This window comes from Microtus oregoni, unplaced genomic scaffold (genome assembly GCF_018167655.1).
Source record: "Microtus oregoni isolate MIOR12 unplaced genomic scaffold, Mior012 000010F_ref0000083, whole genome shotgun sequence".
NCBI classification, from domain to species: Eukaryota; Metazoa; Chordata; class Mammalia; order Rodentia; family Cricetidae; genus Microtus; species Microtus oregoni.
In genome coordinates, this window is record NW_024543069.1 from 53,893,151 (window position 1) to 53,905,165 (window position 12,015).

Here is a 12,015-nt window from a genome sequence, read left to right on the forward strand (position 1 = left end):
GAAAATGCTAATGTATTCTTGCATGCTGTGCTTACAACAGGTCTTGGAATATAACAAATGTCCAGCATCAACTGTTGATGAATGTAAGGCTGAACAATGTCCATATCCCCAAATATCTGTGAATATGCTATCTTTATGTGACTAGAGATACTTTGCATATATGATTAAGAATATTTTTTATATTTATTCATTTTAAAAAATATTTGTTTTTATCATTTTAACTGTGTATATGCATTGCTGTGCATTTATGCAGGTGCTTATAGAGTCCAGAGGACTCAGACATCCTGGAGTTGGGAATACAGAAGGTTGTGAGTCAGTTCATATGGGTCCTGAGAACTAAACTCAGATCTTCTGCAAGAGCAGTATATGCACTTAATATCAGAGCCGTTTTCCCAGCACACAGTTTCTTTTATTCTTTTAAGTTCTGTGTACATGGGGTGGGGGAGGCATTCGCATACATGTGTGCAAGTGTCCGCAGAGTCCAGAAGACTGTGTCAGATCACCTGAAGTTGGAGTCGCAGGTGATTGTGAGTTAAGTGATATACTGCTTGGAACTGCACTTGGGGCCTCTGAAAGAGAAGTACATCTCCTTAACCACTGAGCCACCTTTCCAGCTCAGTTACAGTTCTTGAGATGGGAGCAGCTGGGTCAAGGAAAGACTGGATGCTTAGGTCAGAGGAGACATCAGCGCTAAGGTAGAGCTCGGAGTAACGGAAGAAAGAAACAATGGCTGGGGTATGCAGGAGGTCTCTATACCCCACAAAAACAAAACCAGATTTGCCTCCTGAGACCCAGAAGAAACATACTCCTCTAGACCCATTTTAAATCTGATCTCCAGCATAGGAAATAAGAAATCTCAGTGACTTCTTGCTAAGCAATGACTACAGCAGTAGAGATCTAATGCCGTGATGCAGATGTGGCTATTACTGCTGATAGTCAGCAATTTTCACCTGCAATCACGCAACCCTGTGCTCCAGCCCTAGGCTGTTGCATCAGAGAGGGGCCTTGATGACAATAAAATGGTTTTGTGTGATGGATTCAATCCTGCCTCTGTGGTTCTTCTTCTGTAGATTTCCAAGCGACACCTTCAGACATTAAAACAATGCTAACTGCTTTGCATTTATATTTTATGACTGGTTTTTGAGTATTTTCATTAATATTTTATTATGAACTTATGAGTTTTAGTTTAATTATATATTTTGTAAGGCTTTTGCCATGCTTGAATGTGACTTTCTCATATATTGAGACCATTTTGAAGTTGTACTCTCCCAGACTGGTAGCAGGTAAGGAGAAGTGTTCAACATTCCTTAACTGTGACAACTCATGTATTAAATGCACTTTACAGTTTACATAGCGTTTTGTAGATCTCATCCTACTTTATTCTAGCAACATCTCTGAGCATAAACCTAGACATGGGTTAAGATGAGTTTGGCATAGACTGTAAGCGAGAACCAGGATCACACAAACCTCTAGATTATACAGTGAAAATCTTTCAGAGTCGCTGCTCTGGTTTGGTTTCCTATTGTTTTGATAAAATATCCTGAGAAAAGCAAATTCATACTTCCAGTACCAATTTCTGTTCTATTTTCATTTCGGTAATACCATACTCTGACAGAAAACGATTTAGGAGAGAAAAAAGTTTAGCCACCTTGCAATTCCAGGTTCCAGCCCATCGTTGTAGGGAAGTCAAGGCAGAAGCTTGAGGCAGGTAGACACCCCACATCTAAAGCTGTACCAGAAGGGGATAAGCTCTCTCTGTTCTCACACAGCCCAGGGTCCCAAACTCACTTTCAGGCCAATTCTTCCCACATCAACTAGGTCAATTCAGACAATCCCTACTGGACAAGAAGATCTAGATAATTCTTTACTGAAACATCCCAGGTGAGGCTAATTATATCAAGTTGGCAACACTCTAACAGGTACCTTAAAGATTAAAAAACAAACAAATGAAAAATCAACTTCAAAACTGCAAGGATTAACATATTTGGGTAACAAAGAATCTCCCTCCTCTTTACTTTGTTCTTTCATTGCCTGTTTGATTGTGGGACTAGACATTACAACTATGAAAATGAAGATGCGTCACATCTTTGTTTATCTCTGGAAGTTCAAGTCTGAGTTCTCCAAGCTCCGTTAAATAATGTCTAGTCCCACAATCAAAAACAAGACATTGGTGTTAAGTGCTGAGTTTAAAAAATAGTCATTGATCAGAGATACATTTCTTAAGGACTTGGGAATGTGAAGTGAACAGATATGACTTCACAGGCATATGAAGCTCTATTTTAATTGAGTAAGCACAAACCACTTATTATGTAATAGAAGCAGTGTCTACAGCCTTGCAGTCCATTCCCTCAGAAGGGAATTTCTTCTAGTTTGATGGTTTGTTGTATAACACGATGATCAAAGGGAAGCTAGAGAGGGGAGGTTTGACTGCAGTTTACACTTGTAGCTCACATCATCAAGGGACCTCAGGACAGGAACTCAAGCAAGAACCGAAACAGAAACCAAGGAGGAATGTTTCTTATCAACTCTCTCTGATCAGCTAACTTCTTATTTAGCCCAGGCCCACCTGCCTAGGGATGGTGCTGTCCACAGGGAGAGAACCCTGCTCGGCCAATTAGCAATAATAAATGACATTCCCCACCCCCCAGACACACATGCCCAGGCCAATGGGATCCAGAGACTTCTTCAACTAAAGTTCCTTCTTCTCAGGTGACTTGAGGTTGACAATAAAAACTAATCAGGGAAGAAACTAAATTTAAAATTTTGTGGTTTTTTTTTTGTTTTGTTTTGTTTTTTTGTATTGGGAATGAGCACAGAACAATGCTGGTGATGTCTAGAAATTTCAGTGGCAACTGTTATGCCCAGTTTATGGAGTCTCCCCCAAAACCAACTAAGAGACCTGTTATCATTTACAAAGAGGTAGGAGGTTCAAGGCCTGTCCCAAGAGGTCCCCCAAGGGGCAGCGGAGGCCTTGGCTGGTGGGAGACCACCAGCAGGTGAGAGACAGACACCACACAGAGGGAGCTGGGGTATTGTAGGCCCCTATTTCTATATGGTATGGCAGCCAGGCTCAAGCCATAGTTCGTACCTGAAGTACGAATAGCCTTCCAGACAGGCTATTGCTGCCCTAACAAAAGATCAGGATGTTGTTTTGCTTCTTTCTTTGTAATTTGGAGGATGCCTGAATAGAGATGCTGATTCAAGCCTAGATGACTGAGTTAGCATACTGACCAGGAAGACTGACAGCAAGCACAGGTAGATGTGGACCTGACTAAAAGCCATTCACCTAGTTACCTAGGAAACAGAATGCTAATGAATTTCCCCCTCCGTTTATGTTTTGATATATAAGGCTGCTTGGAGAATAAAGCAGAGGCATTTTCAGGATGTAAACTCAGAATTTCATGAGGGATTATGGAAAATCTCCCTCCTGATAAAGCCATGTGAGTTATGTCTTTATTCCTGCACCTCCATGCCGGTCTAGAGAAATAATTTATGGTCTGGGCTACCACCAGACCACAACATAATGGCACCCAACATGGGGCTGATCTGTGAACCCCCCCCACCAAAACAGGAAGAAGTACAGAGGAGAATGTGAAGAACCCGTAAGAAAAAAAATTCATCACAGGTTTATACGTGAGTAATGAGTGCTCAGAAATAGATTTTAAAAAAATATAGAGAAGCAGGACAAAATTTAAATCAGGAGTAAAAATTTGTATATAATAAGTTATATATAAATATGGGATAAGAACAAAGTTTTCAGTTATATATGCTGATAGCTAAAAGACATCAGAGTGGAGCAGAAACAATGGCAGAGATATTTAGAATCTGTACGCATGATAGACACAGAAATAAAACTTTCATTGCTTACTAAACGGGTAGGAAAAGTGAAGGAATTGCCTAGGTTACCACTGAGATTGAGGCATCACATGAAGACGCAGTAGCCAGCTAAATCTAACCCACCTATGAGGAAAAGGCAAGGCGGAACAACAGTGAAGTTTAGAAAGGAAATTTAACCCCACACAGTCAGCAACCCAGAGTAGAACAGAAGAGAGGATTCAGAAATTTTCTTAATTTTATGATTACAAATTAGAATAAAAAAAATAGTTAAAAACTGAAGCAGAGCTTGTGAGGGCAGGCTGCAAAGGGAGAGAGAGACTGTGTCCTGCCTGTGTCCTATGGCTTGGCACCCGCTGGAAACTGAAAGACAGGTTTGCATAAAAGGTAGCCTCAGAGAACTGCAGCTTCAGGACAATTAAAAAATAAATAAACAGGTTAAATATGCTTCTTTTACATCTCACAATTTTGCTTCTTTGTCATAAGTCTGCTGTTTGTAGGCATGTGAATTCATATCCAAGGTGGATTGATAATCATTTCCTTTGATCTTCATATCCGGTTTTAACCTTTTTTTAGTACTGTGGCTCTGTAGTAAAGTTTTAAAGTCAGAGATTGTGATGCATTCAGAAGTTCCTTGATTGTATAGGATTTTAATATTGTTTAGGCTGTCCTGAGTTTTTATCTTTTCTTATAAAGTTGAGGATTGTTCTTTTGAGGTCTGTAAAGAATTTTGTTATAATTTTAATGAGCATTTGCATTAAATCTGTAGATTGATTTCAGTAAGATTATCATTTTTGCTATGTTTGCTGTATTTTCCCAAGAGATTTTTCCATTTTCTGATGTGTTAAATTTCCTTCTTAAAAGATTTAAAGTTCTTATCATACAAGTTTTTCCATTTGTGTGGTTAGAGTTACTCCAAGACATTTTATGGTATTTATGGCTATTGTAAAGGATGAGGTCTCTCATTTATCATTGGTGTAAAAGAGGTGCATTTTGCGTTGTTTTCAGATTCTGTCTATGACAAAGTAATTCTGCTGTAAGCATAGTTGAGCACATGTCCTTACGGTATGGTTGAGCATCTTTTATATATAGGCTCAAAAGGCATTGCTGAGTTTTAAGGTAGATTGTTGCCTAATTTCCTGAGAATTCGCCATACTAGTATCCAAAGCAGCTATGCCAGTTAGCACTTCCACCAGCAGTGGAGGAGTTTGTTTGTTTTTTCTTTACCCCACATTCTCTTCAGCATAAATTGTTAGCAGTATATTTAATCTTGGTCGTTCTTACAAGGATAAAATGAAGTCTCAGAGTTTTGATTTGCATTTCTCTAATGGCTAAAGGATGTTGTGTTTGAGCTTTTTTTTTTTTTAGTGTCTTTCAGTCATTTTAAGTTCATCTGTTGAGAGTTTTCAGTTTAGGTCTGTACCATATAATTTTATTGGATTATTTGTTCTATTGATTACTAACTTCCTGAGTTCTTTTTATATTTTTAAAGGGGATTAATGATAAGTAAATATCTTTTCTCATTCTATTGGCTGATATCTTGTCTTGTTGACTATGTCCTTTGTTATACAGAAGTTTCTCAGTTCAGGAGATCTCATTAAGTGTTTCTCTTAATGTCTGTGCCACTGAGGCTGTGTCTGAGATGTGCCAATGCATTGGTGTACTTCTAATTCTTTCTTCTGTAAGGCTCAATGTGGTTGGTCTTATGTTGAGGTCTTTGATTCATTTAAACTTCAATTGTGTGCACAGAGATAAATAGGGATCTGTTTTCCTTCTTCTACCTGTTGATGTCTAATTAGGCAAGCATCATTAGTTGCATATGCTTTCTTCCAGTTTCCTGTTAGCTAGGCAGACTCGCAACTTAAGAGGAGGATAGTTTACAAACTTTTAATTAGATATAAAATGGTTAAAACCTTAGTTATAATATTCTTAAGGGAGATATTGAACTACTAAGCAAGATTCTTAAAAGGAGCAATGAGCCAATTTCCAACAGAGAACTTATAGAAACTGCCAAATAGGTACTCAAGCAGGTAGAGTATATATCAACAGATAGAATATACAACAATCAGCAAGTAGAATATATTAATTATGATTCAGCTATAGCAGGTATGTGCATTAAGTACAAAAGTTACCCTACAACAGTTTTATAAAAAAAAAAAAAAACCAAAATGCTTTTTATGACTGCACCTTACCAGTTTTTCCAGTTAAGATATTAAACTTTTAATTTAAAATAGTAGCTTGTCTAATATAAAAGTGCAGGATGAAATCTAGGGGATAGTTTAGCAGAGAATTGACTGCTATCAATGTTTCTTATATTAAGCAATAGATTAATTGATCATTTTAAGATAGTGATTCTTGGACGATTTTGTTTGCTCAACTCAAAAGCCAGAGTAGTAATCTTTTCCCGGGTGATTGTTGCTGTGATTCACACAACTATAATTTGCTAATATTATAGCTTAAGATTCCTTAAAGGATGTTATATTAAATTTTACAAATGGCTCTCCCAATGGAAGAGCTGCATATGTGGTTAATAATAAAAAAAAATATGGAACGTGACATTGCTCCTTCAAAACAGCTTAGAAGAAAAAAAGTTGCAGACAGGTCTGGCATGATGGCACCAAGGTGAGCTTTGCTAAGGCAAGGTAAAAAAGCCCTTGCAAAGAATTATGAAAAGACCCGGGCTTTATTAATTTGGGGTCAAGGATGTGTTTGTTCTTTCTTCACAAAAAGAAAATAAAGCTGGGTAAAATGACTGCATATACAGAAAGGAGTGGCAGACCTGATGATATCTTAGCTGCAAAGGCCCCCATAGAGGAGTTCAAGAAAGGAGTTGGAGAGGAATCCTTGATCCAGTCTTCCCTGCCCCCACAGAGAGGAGTGCCTGATCGCAGGACCTGCTACCACCACTCTCCACCGCAGGGTGCCATGCCAAGGAACAGTTGCTGAGCTGCTTCCAGGCTTGGGACAGAGACCCAGAGGCCCTGCTGAGATGACCTGACCACAGTGACTACAATTTTCTTCAGTTGAAATCCTGTTTGCTTTGGAGCTGAGATACAGACTGGACATCTTTGAGTCATAGAACTCATTTTGATTAAAATGTTGAACCTAAGAACTAAAACCTAAGCTTTCCCCTTCAGAAAAGAAAGACTCAAAATAATAAATGACTGAAACCCCTCTTCACTTAAGAAGGGGGCAGAGTAAGGGCTTAACTGCTGCTCAGAGACTGGAATAACAGCAATGTCACTGTACCCATCAGAAGAACTTTTCTTGTCTTTTGGTTAATGTGGATTTAAGAAAAGAAAGTTGTGATATGTTTAATTGTTGATTTATTGTTAATTTTGGTATTGACCTGATAATGTTTAATTGTGGATTTATTGTTAATTGTGGTAATGACCTGATAATATTTGTAACTGTTTATAAGATGTTGAGAAAAGTTGGTATTGACCAATAATGCTGAGAATTATGGTATTAACCTGATAATGCTGTAACTGGTTATAAATGTTGAAAAAGGTTTACCGCCCTGTAAATGTTTAGGTTTAATGCGTATTTTAAAAAATTTTAGATTTTGATACAATGCCAAAAATTTAAGCGGTGCTCTAAATTAGCTAAAAAACATTTTCAACCCAGGCGATCCTCTTCTCCTTTAAATAGGAGACTATAGCCTTTAGGAGGTCAACAGATAACAATGAGATTGAGTCCTGTATGTAAAAGCAAAGAGCCTTTATTCTCACACAAGTTTGCAAATTTGGACTCTCCGTGTTTCCAGTGTATTGGAGCAGTTGGAGAGCCCCAAGCTCAGTTAGTATTGGGTTTTTATAGTAGCAAAAGTGGGGGTTAGTGATTTCTAAGGTTCAGGACCCCTGATAGGCTGACATTTGTCTAGAGGTGTCTTGATGAAAAGCAATGGGTGTGTGCTGGCAGGTGATCCTATTTACAATGGTTGGAATGTTAGGAATTTCCTTTGGATGACCTGTTCCTAGGTGGTGCCTAAGTAGTCTTAGTTTGTGGTCTTTCTTGGAACCAGGTATTGCCTGAGGGTAAACTCCTGAGACTCAGGCCTCTGTTAAGCTTGTCATGGCTGGGTCCTACAGCTTTTTATGTCATACCACCTTTGGGAGCAACCATGGAAAATTTAACAATAAATAAATGTCTGAAATTAAATGACAAAATAGTCTGAGGTACTATTTAGTGATAGGTAAGCTATCACTAAACAGGAAGGGATGTGACGTTGGCACCAAATGAACTAGATAGCCTTGAATAAAGGGGATGCTGGCAGCTCACTCATTCCACGATGCTTGTTCCTTGACCCAAATGGAACTTTTTCAGCAACAGAGTTGTGTGACAGAGCTGTGTTGTTGCATTCTCAGAGCTGAAAAGAGATGCTGCAAAGTGTCAGGAAGATAGCAGAACTCTATCCAGATGGCTGAAAAAAAAATCAAGGCTAATTCTAAAACCAGCTTTTTATGAGTTAGAAAAAAAAATGAATTTGACAATACAGTATGGATAATTCCTAGTCCTAACCAGTAATTGAAGATAGGGCACCTACCAATAAATCTAAGAATAATTTGCAAGACCTAAGTCAATGAAACTAAAATCTACTGAAGGGGACCAAAATAAATGGAGGGTTATGTACTATTCCTGGATGGAAGTCATTAAAATGTTAAAGTTTGAGTCTTCCCAAATTAGTCCATAAATTCATCATGATTCTAATCAAAATTCTACTCATTTTCATGGAATCTAACAAGCATGCTCTAAATTTTCATGGAAATGAATAGGGACAAAAATAACTAATACTTAAGCAAAAAAGAACAAAGAGGTATTGCTTGGACAGATTGAGGACCATACTATAACTATAACGATTAAAATGGTGTGATTTTTAGCACATAAAATTATTTTTAAAATCAGTGAGACAGCAGCACCACAGAAAGAAAATCACGTCTCTGTTAGAATTTAGTACATGACAAAGAAGGTATTAATCCATGTAAGTTATGACTGTATTCAACAATTCGTCACAGACATCTGAAAAACTGTAACTTAAACAAGCAGCGAATAATTTTCTTCTTGTAACAGGAAGTCAGTCCTGGGTTGAGCAAAGTCTTGGGTGATTTATTCTTTGTTCATTTTTCTATTCTAGCCTTTTGCCTAAATTCCAGCCTTCAAACACAGTATGCCTATGCACCCTGCTGCTGCCTCTAGTCTACTTCAAGGACAAGCACAAAAAGAGGAGCAGGTATGTGTTGTTTGTAGAATCTCTTAAGAAATCAAAGCAGCACTCAGACTTCCACCACCTATTCAGGGGTCAGAACTGTCCTGCTGCCCCTTGAGCAATGAGAAAGGATGGGTTGGGGAGAGGTGGTGAAGTTGCTAATCCAAGCATGGTAAACCATAGTTGTATGGAGGAACAGGTTCGAGAAACCTATGACACAACATGGTGACTATTTCATTCTGGAGAGTTATTATAGATTCTATCTATCTATCATCTATCTATCTATCTATCTATCTATCTATCTATCTATCTATCTATCTATCATCTATCATCTATCTGTCGACTGTGTGTGTGTGTGTGGCTATTAACACAAAAATACCCACAAATATGCAAAGTAATCGAAAAGTTTCTACACCCCAATAAGCCTCTCCGCTGCTGCAACAATCCATACCAGACCAAATCAAACCGAATTAGAAAAAGCCCAGGTTTAATGGATGCAACACATGTTTGTTCTCTGGGGGGCAATTTAAATACCATGTGGGAGCTGTCTTGAGTATCTCTGGGGAGGAGTCATCATTTAGCAGGCCTTCTCAGGGGTGGAGTCTGGACTGAGAAACCTCCCAGGGGAGGAAACTTGGAGCAGAACTTATGTATGAACATTCCAGCCTCTTTGGAGATGTGGATACCAGGGGCTGGGTGTGGCTTCTATCCAAACATTCTAGGTTCTTTAGAAATATGGATGTCAAGGGCTAGGGTGAAGCTTCCATCCTAACAGCAATGCATCTTAATTTGTTCATTGTAGCCATTCTTTAATATATATATATATATAATATATATTATATAATACATATAATATTATATAATATATTATATATTATATATTATTATAATTATATATATTATTATATATTTATATATATTATATTATTATATTATATATATTATAATATATATTATATATATTATATGTTATATATTATAAACAAATTTCATTTAAGTATAGACAAAATACTAAAAGAAAATGAAAGTTTGTACAGATTTTCAGTTTGACACATTGCCACAATAAACTACGTATCTTTTGTCTTCTTCATGGAAAGGAAAGGGAACTTAACTGGGTGAGTACTTAGGAACATTTGTCCAAAAGGCCAGATTCGTAGATGTGAGATCAATGTAGTCATAGGGATTTCATGGATGGTTTAATGCCCTCGTAGGGATTTCATAAGAATCTTAGTACTTTATCTTTGAAAGTTTTATAATTAGGAGTAGTGAGGCACATGAAATGTGCACACAATCCGAGGAGAGATGTACATTGTACACACTCACTGGTCCACGCTGCTTCAATTGTATGCGGTATTCATGATGCTCGAATAGCAACGAATTTTGGTGGACTCTTGCTGCATGGATGTCGGTGAGATTTAAGGCCAGTTGCATCTAGATATGAGCAAGTATGAACACTGGAAACCTCGAGACTTTGCTGTTATAGAGAGCAGTGGGCCACTTCCCGCCAAGCCGGCTCCGCACAGCTAGCTTTACCCAAAATAATTACACGGAAACTGTATTCTTTTAAACACTGCTTGGCCCATTAGCTCTAGCCTCTTATTGGCTAACTCTCACATCTCAATTAACCCATTTCTAATAATCTCTGTAACACCACGAAGTGGTGGCCTACCAGGAAAGATCTTAACCTGCATCTGTGTCAGAGAGGAGAATCATGGCGAATGTCTGACTCGGCTTCTTTCTCCCAGCATTCTCTCTGTCTACTCCGCCTACCTAATTTTCTGTTCCATTAAAGGGCCAAGGCAGTTTCTTTATTAACCAATGAAATCAACACAAAACAGAAGACTCTCCCACATCACTTTCCTTTCTAGTAAACCAGAAGTTAGCTCCAAACAAGAAAAGAAGACAATAGTGCTGAAGAAATGCAAATGGCCTCCAAGCTGCTCTAGTGTTTCTTACTAACTTCACTCTTTGTAGCTCTCCGTCAGTGGTCCTGAACACATGGTTTGCTTTCTTACTAACTTCTGTCTTCTTTGCTCTAGGTCAGTGGTCTTGAACATGTGGTTTGTGACCCCTTTTGGAAATCGAATGGGCCTTTCACAGGGGTCACCAAAGACCATTGGAGAACACAGATATTTACATTATGAATCATAACAGTAGAATAATTACAGTTATGAAGTAGCAATGAAAATAATTTTATGTTTGAGGGGTCACCCTAACATAAGGATCTGTCTTAAAAGATCACAACATTAGGAAGGTTGAGGACCTCTGTTCTTGGTAAATTTTAAGACTTTTCTATTATAATCCCATAAAGGAAGATATACCATCCTATGTTCAATTTTCTTTATCGCCAGACTGTAAGGAAAGAGAGATGGTAAAATGTTCATATATCAAAGTGTGAAATAAAAGCAGCTACAGATAACAATGTGGGGTAGTGAAAGGACACGTGCATAGCATGTGTGAAGTCCAAGGTTCAACTCCCAGGGTGTCAAAATCAACCCACACAGAACTAGACAACTGAGTGAATTTTATGTGGGGCTGCCACATTTTTTGGTAAGAATGAACTACATTTGAATACAGAAGTTTTGGCATGTAAATTGTGTACTTACAATTATTTTATATGTAGCATAGAGTTATTGACATGGACCATATCTATGATCAAAAAAGACTTGAGAGGCTCCTCAGCTATTTCTTTTCTCTGACAAATCAGTAGCTAACCATGAAGGTTTGCTCAAGGAATATAAGTATGAACAAAGTCTCAAGAGATCTGTACTAAAGCATCAAGCATATAAACATGTATAACAGGTCTCAAAGAGAGGGAGACATGCTGAGAAATAATGGCTGAAAACTATCCCAATTTGATGAAAAATATTAATGTATACATCCAAGAAGCTCAATAAACCTTACACAGGGAAAACTCAGATTCTGAGGTGGACAGTGCAACCAACCTATCTAAAGTCATAAAAGAAGGAAAAATA

The 12,015-nt window shown here is 37.9% G+C and overlaps 1 pseudogene; it reads left to right on the forward strand.

Moving 5' to 3' along the window:
• Nucleotides 1–458: 458 nt before the first annotated feature.
• Nucleotides 459–12,015, forward strand: part of LOC121452789 — a 43,519-nt pseudogene continuing 31,962 nt past the window's right edge.